The sequence below is a fragment of the Mytilus californianus genome, unplaced genomic scaffold (genome assembly GCF_021869535.1).
Source record: "Mytilus californianus isolate M0D057914Y unplaced genomic scaffold, xbMytCali1.0.p SCAF_8, whole genome shotgun sequence".
Classification (NCBI taxonomy): Eukaryota; Metazoa; Mollusca; class Bivalvia; order Mytilida; family Mytilidae; genus Mytilus; species Mytilus californianus.
In genome coordinates, this window is record NW_026262734.1 from 62,585,678 (window position 1) to 62,605,007 (window position 19,330).

Below are 19,330 nucleotides of genomic sequence, written 5' to 3' on the forward strand. Positions count from 1 at the left end.
TGTACATTCCAATACGGATTTATAAACTTATTTATGTATTATGTCGTTCTATTGATCATGCATTAATTTTAGAAAACAAGTTTGACATTAACGAGGCCTATTGTCATGTGTTTTCTTGATATTCGTAATATGACCGTTTAAATATTTGGATTTAAATGAAATATACATGTAGTTAGCAGACCACAACATGTCCAAAGTCTTTACATTACATTTATATACAGATCTTACCAATTAGAACAAAATATGACATTTACGGAACCTGATCAAGGATGGGCGTGGATAATATTGATTGCATCTTTTACTGAGCATTGTATCGTCGGATTTAGTATGTATGCTATTGGACTCTTCCACATAGCTTTTCTGAACAAATTCAATGCTAATGTGTATCTGACATCATGGATTGGAGCATTGTTTCTTAGTTTACAAGGACTATCAGGTATATAGATTCCCAATTTTTTAAAATAATATATAATGTATATATGTGTGCGTGTTCGTATTTATATCCCTTTTATTTTACATATGAACATAATTATGATTTTAAATATGATTTCCTGCACTTCTTTGTATAAAAGAAAGATACTTTTCGAAAGTATCGATCATATTTGTGTGGCCAAATGATGTTTGATTTGCTATGTCATGTGACCAGATGTTTTGTTATGGTAATGTGAAACCATTATCTATGTTGTCATTCTAGCCGCAGACTCGTACAGTCAAAACTTTCGTTTCGTATTAATTTTGATATTGCCATATTGATGATAAGGTTCGGCATCATTAACTCGAAACGTCGCGTTTTTTTCATTTCTCCATGACGCCGGTTCCAAAAAAAAAAGAAATCTGGGCGGCGAGTTTCCGTTGATGACGAGCATTCCTGATATGATATTAAACAATTGTATTTTTTGGAAGCATATAAATATTAACAACAGTCATGACCGTTGTTTTTGGATCTATTGTTTACCATAAGAGAGGCGAAAGATACCAGAGGGACATTCAAACTCACAATTCGAACATAAACGGACAATGCCATGGTTAAAACAGAAAAAGACGAATATACAAACCACAGTACACAAAACACAACATAGAAAACTAAAGACTGAGCAACAAAAACCCCCAAAAATTCGGGATGATCTCAGGTGCTCCGAAAGGGTAAACAAATCCTGCTCCACATGTGGCACCCGGCGATCATCTCTGAAACCGAAATTCCATAACGGTCAACCAACTCGCGATGGCGTCCGTAGTTTAAGTTGTGTGTGATTTACATTGATTAGATACTATCATCGTGATATAATGATTGTTGTATTGTAAATGACATTAAATTTAATGAAATCCTGGCTCCAGTCTTTCAGCAAGACAAAATATATATTTCGAAATTGATTAGACAAAATAATTAGTGTAATTAAGATATCATTAGTACCATTCAACTGGCTAATTGGATTCCTCGAGCTCCCTTTCAATATATATCTATACTCCTCAAATATACAAGCTAGGGAAATAGTCAACTTCACAGTCAAATCCACAAGCACTTGTCTCTGAATATTATACACCTATTGACTGGGTATGAGGGTAATAGCAAGTTTGTTGTCCCTGAGATACCAACTATTGCTCGAGGTGAAGCCGAGGGCAATATTTAGTTTCAAAGGGACAACAAACTTGCTATTACCCTCATAACCAGTCATTAAGTGTTTTATTATACCGAACAAAACAACTTTCGAAAAAGACTACATACACCACTTGAAAAAAAAATGGTCACATAGACACGTACAAGATGAACTATCAGGTTTTTTTCCCTGTGTGGTATTTGTCAATAATCTATATACTGTAATCAAGACCAGGAATCCTTGTGTAAAAATTGCCGTGCATATGATAAACATTAGCTAAAATATTTTACCGTACACCAAAGCAATCCCAGATTATGAAGACGACGACAGACCAACACCATACATTACATGTTTTAGTTCTTAAAATATGTCGCGTAGATTTTCTTATTCATGCATTTGCTTCTGGTAAGTAATATATTAGTTTGAAATTACGACAGATACATACAGATTATAACTTTTACGATATTTCAGAGTTTAACGTTGCCAAGCGCACAAATCCAAGCAGAATAGTCGATGACGTCATTGTTGTCCAATGAAAAATTAGTATGAAAAAGTACGGGAAATATGTTTATAAAACTATTGACCGGGGTAATAGTCTTTGAAACTATTGACTGGCAAATAGTCTGTGGAATGAAATAGCATAAATATTTCATTCTTTTTTATATAGAAAAAACATACTGAGGTATAATAAATTTTATTATCATCTACCTTTATGTAACACTATAAAAGTATAAAGATAAAAACAAAATGCACAAATTCAGAGACAAGTACCTGGTCGAATCGGGAAGTTTTTATTTTCTTAATAGTACTGGTTGAAGCCTGACGTATTCAAGTTTTATGTAATGTAATACCCGTTTTGTTGGTTTCGGTAAAGAGAAGACCTAGGCGTCTTTATTCAACACCCTAACCTGAATAAAACACGATCCTTCAAATCTGCTTATCGCTCGTATGAGGGGCGTATTGTATTTGCCTTAATTTCTAAAAATTAAAAATAATTTCAGATTTCTAATAAAAAAACTTTGATTTCATATTCAAGATTATCGGCAATAAAAAATGAAACATGTTCTTGAAATGTATCAGATGTACGTTATAGATGAAATTATACAGTCACAGTAGACTAGAAGAATTCTGACCAATATTCTGCAAGATTGTTTTTTATATCTTATAGGAAACAAAACGTTTTAGTGGTACTGTAAGTGCTGATGTAAACGGTTCACAATAAGTCAAAAGTATTAAAACCGTAACAGTTTTAACTTTCATTTGCATATTAAATGTTGGGAGTTTTATATCTAGTAGTTTTATACGGATGTTAATGCTTCGTCTTTCCTGTTTTACTTTATTAAAACATAACATTCTAAAATCTCTATGTACGTTTTATTCTATCAATTATAAAATAAATCAAATGTATTAATATCTATATTTAATAATTATCGAACCTGTACATTTTAATACGGATTTTAAACCTAATATTTACTTTCTGTTGTACTAATAGGATCGTTCTATCGATGCATGGACAAAAGTGTCGTATCGCCATTCAACATAATTTAATTGCAATTTAACTTTAACTAGAATACATGAAAATAATGTCACTGACCAAACCTGACAAAGGGTGGGCTTGGATTATCCTTGTGGCTTCATTCGTAGAGCATTGTATAGTGGGGTTCTCTCTATATGCTATTGGACTCTTTCATATCATATTTTTAGAAAAATTCCGAGAGGATATTACTTTAACGTCATGGATAAGTGCTGTTTTTCTGTGCCTCCTTAGTTTGACAGGTAATTTGATCTCTTGGAGACCACTTACATACCAATAGTCGAAAAGTTATATACGTAATAGGTTTTTCGATATTTTGTTTAACATGTAGATATAAGAAGATGTGGTATGAGTGCCAATGAGACAACTCTCCATCCAAGTCAAAATTTATAAAAGTAAACCATTATAGGTCAAAGTACGGTCTTCAACACGGAGCCTATATAACTATATGTATAAACATTGTTGTCTCGCCTGCGATTGAAGACACATAATGAGAGACAAAATGATGCTAACTCTGCGGCATTACGTATTTGTTTAAAGCTTTATTTTTCAGAAGGTTGAAGATCCGTCTGTCAAATGAAATGTTTGCTTGACCTCATTTAAAATTTTAATGATTAATCGACTGCTAAAAACTGTATATTTTTGTCTCGTGAATTTCGCTCACATTTTGAGTATTAAGATAACCATATTTGTTACATTGGACCCTGCAATATCTACATGATCGGGTAAGATCGACCTAGACCTCATTTTATGGATGAGTGAACAAGGTCAAAATTTCGTGGTAAGTTCGTATCTTAGATACTATAATCGATAGGTGAACTATACTTGGTGTATTGAATGATTGTCAGATGTGCATGTCCTTCTGGCAGGTTTCTTCTGACATTGACCTTATTTTCATGGTTTATTGGTTAATGTTGATGTTCATGATTTGGTCTTTTTATCAGATACTTTCAGCAATTGTTCAACTATATATGGGGTCTACAATGGTTGAAAGCCTTAGGTAAAAAATTCTGATTGGAAAGTTTCAACTGCTTTTGACTTCATTTTCATAGTTCGTGGGTCAAAACGAGTTTTTGTGGTTTAAATTGGTTTTTCAGACACCTAAGGCAATACTAATTCAATTTTATTTGGTGCATATAATGATTGTAATGTGTTACAACATATCTTTCTGGAAGATTTAGTTTACTTTGATCTCATATTCATGGTTTATTGGGTAAGCTTTCATTGTTGTGGCTATTTCTTAAATTCTATAAATTCTATAAGCAACATATTTCTATACTTATAAAATTTATAAACTACATTAAAACTCAATGAACCTAATTGAAACCGGAATAAATATCGTTAATATTTAATCATTTATATTTAATCTAAAATGATGATGACAAATTGGTCTTTAACGTCCAGTGGCAAATATAACATGCGTACCACCACGAGACCATGTCAATGCAATATGATTATAAACCCTGTTCTGTACTAGACCGACATGTTGAGCTTTACGTGCTAGTTCACAAGTTAACAGTTCACAAGTTAACATTTCACCAACCGGACACACCATTCTGACTCCGAGTCCACCATTATTTGCTGCCACGTGCTAAGCGTAGAAACAGCTTATACATAATTTTAAGGGCTCGAACCCACGACCTCCACCACTCGAACACGCTACCACGAGACTACCAGTATGGTTAAGTAGAGTTCGCTGTATTTGACAGATAATGGAGGAATACTCTCTCAGGAGATTTGTTTATTTTAAGGAAATTAAAAACAGTGGCACCTATGGAATAAATGAGAAGTTGTAATTCGCTGTTTTTAGTCTTAAATGTTTGATTTATCCTGCAATCAATTCAACCAGTCTAATATGCAATGTAGGTGTACAGACAAACCGAAGCGAAATGGTCGTACTGTATACATATATATATATATATAGATATATTGCCTACTGGTATCCTGCTCTTTTGTGAGCGAACAGTAACATATAAATCACTTTTAACGTCTCAGTTGACATTGGAGTCCTCATCACTTTCCGTGTTCGAGCCATGTCGATTTCATTAAAAAATACATTCAACGACTGTGAAGTAAATATTGCACGTTTAAGCGTTCGAACATTGTAGGAAAATATAAAGTTTCTTTGTGATCGTTAGTCAGTAGGAAATTCTTGGTTCAATAGATACATGTTAAAGGTAAAACCAAACAGCACGGGATATATACAATCTCTTTCCCGCCTTCGTTATTTAGGCCTTTGATTCCGTGTTTCAAAGGATATTGATTTTTTACTGGAACCATAACAACGGCCAAGGAATTGGAATCTTTTTTTTTTTATCTACAATGTACATGTCCTGAGTCATGCTCATGGCAGTCTATTACTTCAATGTGGTTATGTCTGGGGGATTTACCCAGAGAAGATAATGTATATATACTTTGGCTTTCTGGAATATCTAATACGTTTTCATGTATGTCGAATTAAGAAAATACGATTTAAGTTTAAACGGTCAATAAATAGGGTAACTTTAAACGCAAATGAATTTCTTTTTGATACATACAAATTGTGAATTCTTTGTGCTTAAATACTAACTTAATGCAATAGTAAAGATCATTCATATTGATAATAGGTTATATTTAAATAGTCGGTAAAGAGGCCTACATATTGATCTTTCTATTGTCGTTTATTGTATAAGCAAAACCCATATATATATATAGATAGTATACATTAAGAAAGATATTTCAGGTATTTAAGAAAAAAAAACCAAGCCGTATTTATTTTTATGTAAACGTTAACAAAAAAATTTCAAACAATAAAAGAAGAGAAAAAACTCGATTATTTGTAACAGAAACAGGCAAGAAAAGTACATGATAAGCCATTTTTTTTTATTGATAATAAATATATGATTTAAATCATAAACATTTTCTCGTGATAACTTCGGAGGAATAACATTTATTTTACTAGAGCAAGGCATATACAAAATCTGCTTTCTTACATGTAGTAAGAAGCATCGACAGAAAAGGCCAGATTCATAAAGAAAAGGGATGTTCTGGCCCCTGAATATACCACCTGTACTTTTCATACGCATAATATCTATTCTTTTGAGTCACAGTTCATTGATGGAAAACAAAAATTGTATGGTGTTCATTTCGTAAAAGGTCAAATATTACCACATTGTGTCAAATATGTATTATTCAGAGGCAGATTTATGGGGGGCAGGGGACCTGGGTCCCCGTTATGAAGCTTTTTATATGATGAATGCATAAACATTTTACAAGTATCACTCCAAACGTTGGCTTGTCAGCTCCCCCCCCCCCCTTTTAAAATCCTATATCCGAACATATTCTTTTGGGTTTGATCCATCTGGTACAGTTGTTTAATGATAAACGTGGATCACATTGAAGATCCGTCCCTGTTCAGTAATCTTTAGTTGATATAATAATTCTGCTAGTGATCAAAGATATATATATATAGATATATATTTATCCTTTTCTGTTCCATTACAGGGCCTTTGGCAAGTTTTTGCATCGGAAGATGGGGTTGTCGAGTTACAATGATAATGGGATCTCTCCTGTTGACGTTATCAGTGGTAATCACAGCATTTGTGCAACATATAATACTGGCATTTCTATTTTTCGGTGTTTTAGCAGGTATTTGATATCAGTTATTTTTTATTTGCTGAACTTAACACTTTCCCAGGTTAAGCGTGGGTTGAGCGCTAACAGTATAATAACAAGATGTGTTATGATTGCCAATGAGACAACTCTCCAACAGAAACAAAATGACGTAGAAGTTAGCAACTGTAGGAGGTCACCGTAAGAGCCTTTACAAATGTAAAACTATTGAAACGAGAAAACTAACGGCACACAACAATAAACGAAGAACAAATATGATATATAATTGTGAAATGACTTTTTATATATGAAATATTTAGTGCTTATATGTATATACTATTAGATATATCATTCGTAGGTCTTGGAGTAGGTCTGATGTATTCAACTGGATATATTGTCTTAGCTTTTAACTTTGAAAAACAGCGTAACATAGCAACCGGAATCGCTGTGGCAGGATGTGGAATTGGTCCATTTGTATTGAGCCCATTTACCAGATGATACATCACGAATATGGATATAATGGATTCTTCCTTTTGTTTGGTGGGCTATCATTTAACGCATGCGTAGTTGGAGCAGTGCTGCGTCCTTCAAGATTGGAAGTTTCGAGCAGAATTGCAAGAACTAAAAAACGAACTTTGGATAAAAAGTGTTGTGAATGTGATTTAACGGTTGTCAAAAACATACCATTGCTTTGTGTATGTATATCTGGAGTTTTTCTAAATGTAGGAATTTTCCTTGTTTATTTACATTTTCCAACATACGCAATGGAAAATAGTTCTACGGAAATAGAAGTGTCTTGGTATCTATCTATAGCAGGTATTTCTAGCTGTGTTGGCAGAGTGTTATTAGGAATGGCAACAAACAGTGATGATGTTAGCGAAGATATAGTTTACTTTGGAACATATTCCATTCTTGGTGGTGCTACTATTTTACTGCCTTTATTTATAAAATTACATTACGCGAAAATATTCTATTCTATACTGTTAGGAGCCAATTCTGGGAGTTGTTACGTAGTCATTAACACTATTGTTTTACGATTGACTGGTCCTAATCACGTCGCACAAGGCACAGGTTATGTAATGGCATATATAGGAGTAGGAACTTTAATAGGACCACCATTAGCAGGTAAGTAGTTTGTTCGTCTTCAGTCTCCATGCACAAGCTATAATTTTCTATTTTCGACGATAACTACGTTACCAATATGCTCAAGACTCTCTGTACCGTACGCTTCCTAACAAAACAAAAAAACTCTCCTAGGCTATAATTCCTCTAGTTTCCATATTTGCGGCGATGACTACATGCTACTATAGTACAAATATGTTTCAAGAATTTCTGCACATTCAATAGCCCTTACACAACTCATGCTAAAGAACGTTAGATGAGTCGAGTACATGTATATATGAAATAATCTTAATTTGACTTTAATGCATTTCATTGGTACGAGGCTTAAAAATAGGCAGAAATACAATGCGCGTCGATCATATCCTGTATGAAAGTATACCATTGTTCCTGCAGATACAAAATTAGCCTTTACAGTTTTTGTGGGGTCATCAGATTGGCAATGAGGGATGAATACGATGTTACATTCGGCATGTACGGTCTGTGTGAGACCTTTAATAAAACACATATGCAAGAGTATTCCATGCTACGTCCAGGTTCAAAAGTGTATGTTCATTTGCCATTACGCGTTGAATAAATACAAAGTCACTTTAAGAATCTGTTAGCCGTCATCCTCTGACAAGATGCATATTTAGTTTGAAATTTTAATGAACCCAACGGTTGAATGTGATATAAAAAATGGATACCTGGACTTAAAAAAAACTTCCAAAAACTGGACGTCCGTTTGTCTGTGCAGAATGTACACATACGCAGCCCCGTCCGGTAGAATTGGTGAAGTTAAAACCGATGTCTCTTGCCAATCTCTCTGCACGTTGAATAACCCTTGCTACAGTTCTTTGATAGGTCGGTAGGTGTCTTTCCAACATGCCCTAATTTGAATGTTGTAGTCAAAGTTTGCTGCCCTTCACCCCAATAGACCAATACCTTGCTGAAACTACTTATTGTATTTATTGTTAATTTGTTTTCGCCGTGAACATACATGCATATTGGCCACTGGACGGTTGGAACTAACAAACAATCAATCGATGGAATGTAAATGTCTGCATCAAGTCAGTTATATGTCATTCAATCGCCTTTGAATCGACGGGATATAATTTCCCTTGAAATTGAACAGTGTGAATGGACATTTTTTGTTTTCAATCAGTTTATTATCTGTTCTTCAAAACTTTCTGTTGTTAGTTTCTAACACAATCTAGGAATAGGTTTCTACAAAATTTTACCATGTGACACATTCCCTTACATGATTTTTTTTTACCTGGGACAGCATAAGTAAAGCGATTCATGCGTACATTGATTGAGACGCATACCCTGCTGATGTTTTTTTTCTCATTCCATTTGTAGGTTATTCTCTCGATGTTCTTCTTCAAAACGGAATACCGGTTCACTACTGTTTCCTGTTATTTATAATCTGATTTTTTTGGACACCATATGTATCCTTAAATCACACAAAAACTGAAACATTGACCAGTGGCGGATCCAGAAATTTTTTTAAGGGGAGGGGGGGCACTGACTGCCTAAGAGGGGGCCCGCTCCAGTCATGCTTCAGTTATTCCCTATATAATCAACCAAATTTTTCCCACAAAAGGGGGAGGGGCGGGCACCCTGCCCCCTTAAATCCGCCTCTGTAGACTATTCGCTAGATGGTATTCCAAGTATCTCATAGTACACCAGCAACAATAGTAATGTGAGCGATCTCCATGTGCCCGACATGCATTTCTTGTATGACCTTCATCGGGTACGCTTGAGTCATAGGTTTGGAAAGTCAAAAGATATAAAAACGGTTTGAAGTTGCGTAGCCAGTAGTGTCCAAATACTAGTAGAGCAAAATTCGTCCTGTATCAACTTGCCTAAAGAAGTTAAATACAACCGTTTCAGATCCCGATGATAAACAATAGAAATGTATCATTAAAACACATCAGAACTGAATAACGCAGATGGTACGCTCGGCACTAACAGTCAGGCAAAACCAAACCAATGATAAAAATGTAGATTAGTAGTTTCAGATACACTTATCTTGTGGAGAGTTTTCTAATAGGCAATAGTACCACATCTTCTCCTTTTTTTTTTTTTTTTTTTTTTTTTTTTTTTATTATGAATAAAACAGGGGATGTGATATGACGGTAAAGAGACATCAATCAAACGAAACAAACAACTAAAATAATTCTAGAGATCTAAATCGTACATGGTCTAAGTTTTGAATAAAATTGACGTTAACTGTCAAAGAACTGATCATTGTTCCTTTACATTCATTTCTATGAATTAAGTTGATTACTCAGCTGATTCGACAATACGTTATAACTACCCATTCTTTTTCCAGGATTTATAATTGACAATGGAGGAAGCTACGCGGAATCCTTTGTAATAGCAGGTAAGGATGTTTTAAATATGCATGTCAATAAGTTCAGGCATACAACTATTGCTCTAGAAGAGGGGCGAAAGATACCAAAGGGACATTCAAACTCATAAGTCGAAAATAAACTGACAACGCCATGGCTAAAAAAGAAAAAGACAAACAGACAAACAATAGTTCACAAAACACAACATAGAAAACTAAAGACTGAGCAACACGAACCCCACCAAATACTGGGGGTTATCTCAGGTGCTCCGGAAGGGTAAGCAGATCCTGCTCCACATGTGGCACCCGTCGTGTTGCTCATCTAAGTACAAACCCGATAATAAGTTTAATTCGGTAGGTCACATTCGGGAAAAGGGGACCGGATTGTAGTTACGACATTAGGAACATATCCGCTATCATCTGTGAAACGGATATTCCGTAACTGTCAACCAACTCGTGATGGCGTCCGTTTACGAAAGGATGATTTCAACTTCACCACTTGGAACTCTTAATTCTTACTGTAGTTAAATTTTAAATGTTTAAATTTGAAAATCTAATTGTCTCGAGTGGAGAAATATCGTATCACACAATTCACACTTGATGCAGTGGTAGAATCTATATGTAACATGACAACATTCATTTAAACATATTTTCTTGCTTACTCTTATTATTCTTATTGGATGTTGCATTGGAAAAGAAAACTGATAATCTATTCTTAGAATGATAGATGTTTTACCTCGTGTCAGCTTGTTTTATTGTCTTTCTTATAATATTTTTACAAATCTGTTTGTTCTTTTTTTCGAAGTATGCATTGTATTTTTATGCATTATATTTTTAGTTTTATATTCAAAGTTATAATTAACACTTTGTCACTTGAAATACACCGCTGTAACAACATTTATTACGTGATTTAATGTGATGTCAAGAAAAATACAAAACAAGTGAAATATATGACACACTTAGACTGAGACAAAACTGTCACACAAACAAACAAAACAAGAAATAACGACTGGAAGGCAAGTGAACGGTAGTCTTACAGCGGAGTTGGTTTGTTTGTGTTAATACATTTTATACATCCTTCTTCGCATACAGCACTAACAAAGTGAACCAGTTATAACGCTCATCTAATAAAAAATACAAAAGGTTTATGTAGAACAGATTCCTGGTTATTTGGGTAATACGAAAAACTGAGAGTTTGAAATAAATTCATAAGAAAGTATAAAAAAAACTCCAGTTTTATGTCTTTTTTCACCTTCTTGCAAAATACCTTTATTTGAACAACAAAAAAAAAAAAACAACATTTTGCCATGTGAACAAATAGTACAAATCAAATTAAAAACAATAGTAATTCAATTTTAAGAAAATAAGTACAATGTAACTAACCAAGAAAAAATTAAACTTAAAAAAAATAAAAAAAATATGAACAACAAAATTATTTATTTTGTAAAAGTATTTCCGTACTCCATGTATACCTTACAACATAATTATTTTTATTTACCTGTGTACGTTATTTAATTTGGTGGCATTTTGTCCAATGTTATGGTTGTCTTTCTGATATTGTTTTACATCTCACCCCCTTTTTTATTAATTTTGTATTTACATTGTGTCATAGATCAAATTTATTCGTTCAGTGTATGTTTACTTGTCTTTGTTAATATGTCTTTTGATTGAGTTAAGCCATTTCAATTGATATTTTATAGTGTGTCTTTCTATGTTGTGCTGTTACTCTATTGTTTCAGGCTAGGGTGAAGGTTTGCGCCTGTTAAAACGTTTAAACCCGCTGCATTTGTTTGCACCTGTCCTAAGTCAGGAACCTGTTTTTCAGTGGTTTTCGTTTATTGATGTGGTTCATAAGTGTTTCTCGTTTCTCGTTTTTTTTTTTATAGATTATACCGTTGGTTTTCCTGTTTTAGTGGTTTTACACTAGTCATTTTTGGGGCCCTTTATAGCTTGCTGTTCGTTGTAAGCCAAGGCTCCGAGTTGAAGGCCGTACTTTGACCTATAATGGTTTACTTTTACAAATTGGGACTTGGATGGAGAGTTATCTCATTGGCACTCATACCACATCTTCTTATATCTAAAAGTAAAAGCACAAAGTTAATTGAGTTTGGTTACAAATGGCTTCAATAGATTTATTCATAAACACTGAGCGAAAATAAAATACTTATAGCAGAAAAATAGAGGTTAAAATGTTCAATTACATATTATTTGGTAAAACCATGTACTCCGGAACAAACATCCATTAATAAAATCAATTCAATATTTGACCTCCAATTTTCATATACATGTATTGTACGCTTACAGTACCTACATTATTGACATTGTTTTATTTCATTTTTTTTCAGGTTTATCACTGATATTAGGTGCTTTTATAGAACTCTGCAGTGTCTGCTTTAAAACTGATACGTACAAAATACCTCAGACAGAAGATATCAATATTTATGTTAAAGATGACGAAATAAATAGTAATTTCAAAATTGCTATGGCAGAACAAACAAAACTTAAAAGAATGAGTGACTTGGAAGCTGATACATTCCAAAATATGCAGTATTAATAAATCTTAACTATGACTTTTTTTACTTTCTCCACTAAATCAATAATAAATTGCCATATCTCAATTTGCAACAGTTAAGTGGTTATCCCTGGGCAGATTATACAGCTTTAAACGAAAATTGTGACTATGTCTCAGTTAGAGAATTTGCACTTTTATGGCAAACTTGAAGTTGAATATACTAAATATTTTTAAGTTTTGCTCACCTGGCCCGAAGAACTAATGTGGGCTTTCCCCATCACTTGGAGTCCATCGTCTGTTGTCCGTCGTCGTCCCTAAACTTTAACAAAAAAACTTCTACTTTTAAAATACCGAGCCAAATTTAAACAAACGTGGCAACAACCGTCATTTGGGCATCTAGTTTGAAAAAAAGCATTTCCGATGACTCCTCTTACCGGGTGCCTATAAAGTGCGAAACGAAATAGAAACGAAACGAAACGAAACGAAACGAAACGAAATCAAAGAAAATACCAAACGAAAGGAAAAGAAATAAAATGGCATGAACTATACATTTATCGAACATATTATAATACGAAACGAAATATATATTTTCTCTCCTTTTTGCATTAACAGCCTTAGAATTGACCTTAGGATGGATTATCAATAAGAAGCATTTGGATAATAGTGATGAATTAGTGTTTACGTCCAGTGACAAATATTACATGCATATTGGAACGAGTACACGTTATGGTGTCAAATCAATTTGATTCATATTTTATGCAAATGACATCCTTCCGAATTTTATTACTTTATCTGGCAAAAAGAACATCTGAGCTGTTGTAATCACTTTCCGTCCGTCCGTCCGTCCGTCCGTCCGTCCGTTCAGATATATTTTACACATTTTCGTTTCTGGAAATGTGGGCCAAAATATAGCCAAACTCACAAGAACTCATGTTCGTTCATGGTATGCCCTTAACATTCAATTTTCATTTATTTAAGATCAATTTAAAAATATAGCCTGGTAGACAGATGAATTATTTGATTCTAATTGACAAATCCCCCTCTGAAACTACACAGCCGATGTGAACCAAATTTTGTCGAAATAAATGAAGCGCCCAGCCCCCCCCCCTTTTGGATCCGCCTTTGTGATTTTGATGCAAGCCATACCTCTTTATCTTTATAAGAGAGCAAGAAGGAAATACATTTACTTAAAGTTAATTTTTATTCAATATCTGTTTCACAGATGACGACAGAAATGTTCCCACTGTCTTACCCACAATTCCGTCCTCTTTCCCTTAAACGTTACATCACCGAATGAGACTTATCACTCACCGAATTTGTACTTGCATAAGCAGCACAAATAGTGCCACATGTTGAGCCAAATCTGCTTACCCTTCTAGAGTCCTTGAGATTACCCTTGTTTTTTGGTGCATTGGTTTACATCAAGTGCGTGTTGCTCAATGTAGAGTTTTGATTTTTGTGTATAATAGACTGCTATTTGTCTTTTCGTCGTCTTTCATATTTTTGCCATGGCGTTGTCAGTTTGTCTTCCGTGGTTTATGAGTTTTAATATCCCTTGGTGTCTTCCGCCCACCTGGGTGGGGGTCTCAACATACAAATTTCAGTACAGACTTCCAGCAGGGGTTTGAAAAAAAACAATTCATATATTGATTTGTCCAAAATCCCTACCCATTCATATATTTCATAGGAAAATCACAACCTATTCATATATGTTTCCCAGCTATCAGGACATCTTATTTAGACGTTAATCACATGGGATTAATTCATATAATTAGATAAATTTATCAGAAGACAGTTTGACAGTCATCTTAACAGAAAATGAACATTTATGACCCATTGACATATGAATGTCTACCTATTGGTATGTTACCCCAGTGAAATAGCATCCTATTGATATATTTGACATTCAAAAAAAGTGACCAATACCATCGGCACGTCTGTGTATACTTTTATATAGGAAGAGACCCCCGGGCTTCCGCCTCTCTTAAGAAGATAATAGTCAAGTCTGAACTTGAGAATTGGAATTTTCTTCATCCCCATTATTAGCGGTATTAAGGAGGAAGAGCAACAACTTGTCTGCTCAGAGTCGAAATAATGTGTCCTGATATGGTAAAATGTCGTCTTGCAAACTGTTTCATGGTGTAGTCACACGTATAAGATCCGACTAATCATGTCTGTCTTATACACATCAAGGTTCCTATTCATAACGTGGTCTCGTTCCGATAAACATGTAATATTTGTCACAGGTCATAAAACACTTACTCATTACTATCATCCCAATGCTTCTTATTACCAATCCATTCTAAGGCTTTAAATGCATAAAGAGAGAATAAATATGTTCCATTTCGTTATTATAATATATTTTATTAATTTTGATTTGATTTCGTTTGATTTCTCACCTTTTCGCTGAATCCTTTTTCGTTTTGTTTATTTTTTTGTTTATTTCGTTTCTTTTCGTTTCCTTTTGTTGCGTTTCTTTTCTTTTCGTTTCGTTTCTATTTCGAATCGGACTTCATAGACACCCCATTCTAAGGCTTTAAATGCAAAAGGAGCGAATATATATATATATATTCCATTTCGTTATTATCATATATTTGATTAATTTTGATATGATTTCGTTTGATTTATTTTCGTTTCGTTTGGATTTTTTTGGTTGATTTCGAATCTTTTCGTTTTGTTTTTCGTTTTTTCGTGTATTTTTTTATTTTTTTGTTTTGTTTCTATTTTGATTCGACTTTATAGGCATCTCCGCCTGCCAACCAAAATTGCTGACGTGGCTACAAATGAACTATTGGAGTAACCTGCAAGTTTGGTCTTTTTTTGGGAAAACCACGTATGCTATACAAAATTTGACATGGCAAAACTGTTCAAAATGTTTAGCTCTACATACTGTCTCTTTACATCAAATTTGTCAGACGATTTCTTATTTGAGTGGTTGACCTTGAATGACGAATTTTGCCATATTTTGCTTTTTTTTGCCTGTTATCTTGAAAAGTGAAGTAGTTAAACAAATGTGTTTTTTTCAAAAACCTTTGAAAAACAAAATTGATCAACAAGAAAAGATCAACAAGCAAGTTATATGTTCGAATTGTCAGTCAGCTCCTCATTGGAGTTATGATCCTTTAATGACAATTTTAATTCATTTTTAACAACTTTATTAAACAGGAAATGATCAGCAAGACAAGATCTACCAATAAGTCAACTAGCTGAAATCGTCAGTTGACTCAGTCCTTATATGAGTCCAGTACCCTTTAATGGTGATTTTTACCTTTTTTCCGTTTTTGCCTATTATCTTGAAAAATATATTACATATAAAAAATGTAAAGCAAATATGTTCAACAAGACAAGATCTGAAAATAGGTCAGGATAGATGAAATTGTCAGTTTTTCTTCTTATTGGATATTTTGCCTTTAAATGACGATTTATTTTACGCTTTTTGTGCTTTGAGAAAAACTATAGACGATAGATAGAAACTGTAAACAGAAAAATAATCAGCAATACAAGGACAACTAAAAAGGGGTTTTAGTCATCAAATGTATACTACTCTACAATGATGGAGAGGGTCAATTGATGAAGATGAACTTAGACCTAGTTGAGCGACACAGGCTCTTTAGAACCATTAGTTAACTTTCCCCATATGTTATATATTCAATAATGAACATTTTGACATGTCTAAAATAACTATGGCTTAAATATAGGTGTCAAGTTTTTAATGTCTTTAGCTGATATTTTATAGTGTGTCTTTCTATGTTGTGCTGTTACTCTATTGTTTCAGGCTAGGGTGAAGGTTTGCGCCTGTTAAAACGTTTAAACCCGCTGCATTTGTTTGCACCTGTCCTAAGTCAGGAACCTGTTTTTCAGTGGTTTCCGTTTATTGATGTGGTTCATAAGTGTTTCTCGTTTCTCGTTTTTTTTTTATAGATTATACCGTTGGTTTTCCTGTTTTAGTGGTTTTACACTAGTCATTTTTGGGGCCCTTTATAGCTTGCTGTTCGTTGTAAGCCAAGGCTCCGAGTTGAAGGCCGTACTTTGACCTATAATGGTTTACTTTTACAAATTGGGACTTGGATGGAGAGTTATCTCATTGGCACTCATACCACATCTTCTTATATCTAAAAGTAAAAGCACAAAGTTAATTGAGTTTGGTTACAAATGGTTTCAATAGATTTATTCATAAACACTGAGCGAAAATAAAATACTTATAGCAGAAAAATAGAGGTTAAAATGTTCAATTACATATTATTTGGTAAAACCATGTACTCCGGAACAAACATCCATTAATAAAATCAATTCAATATTTGACCTCCAATTTTCATATACATGTATTGTACGCTTACAGTACCTACATTATTGACATTGTTTTATTTCATTTTTTTTCAGGTTTATCACTGATATTAGGTGCTTTTATAGAACTCTGCAGTGTCTGCTTTAAAACTGATACGTACAAAATACCTCAGACAGAAGATATCAATATTTATGTTAAAGATGACGAAATAAATAGTAATTTCAAAATTGCTATGGCAGAACAAACAAAACTTAAAAGAATGAGTGACTTGGAAGCTGATACATTCCAAAATATGCAGTATTAATAAATCTTAACTATGACTTTTTTTACTTTCTCCACTAAATCAATAATAAATTGCCATATCTCAATTTGCAACAGTTAAGTGGTTATCCCTGGGCAGATTATACAGCTTTAAACGAAAATTGTGACTATGTCTCAGTTAGAGAATTTGCACTTTTATGGCAAACTTGAAGTTGAATATACTAAATAGTTTTAAGTTTTGCTCACCTGGCCCGAAGAACTAATGTGGGCTTTCCCCATCACTTGGAGTCCATCGTCTGTTGTCCGTCGTCGTCCCTAAACTTTAACAAAAAAACTTCTACTTTTAAAATACCGAGCCAAATTTAAACAAACGTGGCAACAATCGTCATTTGGGCATCTAGTTTGAAAAAAAGCATTTCCGATGACTCCTCTTACCGGGTGCCTATAAAGTGCGAAACGAAATAGAAACGAAACGAAACGAAACGAAAATCAACGAAATCAAAGAAAATACCAAACGAAAGGAAAAGAAATAAAATGGCATGAACTATACATTTATCGAACATATTATAATACGAAACGAAATATATATTTTCTCTCCTTTTTGCATTAACAGCCTTAGAATTGACCTTAGGATGGATTATCAATAAGAAGCATTTGGATAATAGTGATGAATTAGTGTTTACGTCCAGTGACAAATATTACATGCATATTGGAACGAGTACACGTTATGGTGTCAAATCAATTTGATTCATATTTTATGCAAATGACATCCTTCCGAATTTTATTACTTTATCTGGCAAAAAGAACATCTGAGCTGTTGTAATCACTTTCCGTCCGTCCGTCCGTCCGTCCGTCCGTCCGTCCGTTCAGATATATTTTACACATTTTCGTTTCTGGAAATGTGGGCCAAAATATAGCCAAACTCACAAGAACTCATGTTCGTTCATGGTATGCCCTTAACATTCAATTTTCATTTATTTGAGATCAATTTAAAAATATAGCCTGGTAGACAGATGAATTATTTGATTCTAATTGACAAATCCCCCTCTGAAACTACACAGCCGATGTGAACCAAATTTTGTCGAAATAAATGAAGCGCCCAGGCCCCCCCCCCCCCCCCCCCCCCCCCTTTTGGATCCGCCTTTGTGATTTTGATGCAAGCCATACCTCTTTATCTTTATAAGAGAGCAAGAAGGAAATACATTTACTTAAAGTTAATTTTTATTCAATATCTGTTTCACAGATGACGACAGAAATGTTCCCACTGTCTTACCCACAATTCCGTCCTCTTTCCCTTAAACGTTACATCACCGATTGAGACTTATCACTCACCGAATTTGTACTTGCATAAGCAGCACAAATAGTGCCACATGTTGAGCCAAATCTGCTTACCCTTCTAGAGTCCTTGAGATTACCCTTGTTTTTTGGTGCATTGGTTTACATCAAGTGCGTGTTGCTCAATGTAGAGTTTTGATTTTTGTGTATAATAGACTGCTATTTGTCTTTTCGTCGTCTTTCATATTTTTGCCATGGCGTTGTCAGTTTGTCTTCCGTGGTTTATGAGTTTTAATATCCCTTGGTGTCTTCCGCCCACCTGGGTGGGGGTCTCAACATACAAATTTCAGTACAGACTTCCAGCAGGGGTTTGAAAAAAAACAATTCATATATTGATTTGTCCAAAATCCCTACCCATTCATATATTTCATAGGAAAATCACAACCTATTCATATATGTTTCCCAGCTATCAGGACATCTTATTTAGACGTTAATCACATGGGATTAATTCATATAATTAGATAAATTTATCAGAAGACAGTTTGACAGTCATCTTAACAGAAAATGAACATTTATGACCCATTGACATATGAATGTCTACCCATTGGTATGTTACCCCAGTGAAATAGCATCCTATTGATATATTTGACATTCAAAAACAGTGACCAATACCATCGGCACGTCTGTGTATACTTTTATATAGGAAGAGACCCCCGGGCTTCCGCCTCTCTTAAGAAGATAATAGTCAAGTCAGAACTTTAGAATTGGAATTTTCTTCATCCCCATTATTAGCGGTATTAAGGAGGAAGAGCAACAACTTGTC

The 19,330-nt window shown here is 34.1% G+C and overlaps 1 protein-coding gene across 1 annotated transcript in view; it reads left to right on the plus strand.

Moving 5' to 3' along the window:
* Positions 1 to 350: 350 nt before the first annotated feature.
* Positions 351 to 19,330, plus strand: part of LOC127711552 (monocarboxylate transporter 12-like) — a 157,591-nt gene continuing 138,611 nt past the window's right edge. The window contains exon 1 of the mRNA XM_052217639.1: positions 351 to 436. The gene's annotated coding sequence lies outside the window, so the exon portion shown is untranslated. The remainder of the gene's footprint in view (positions 437 to 19,330) is intronic.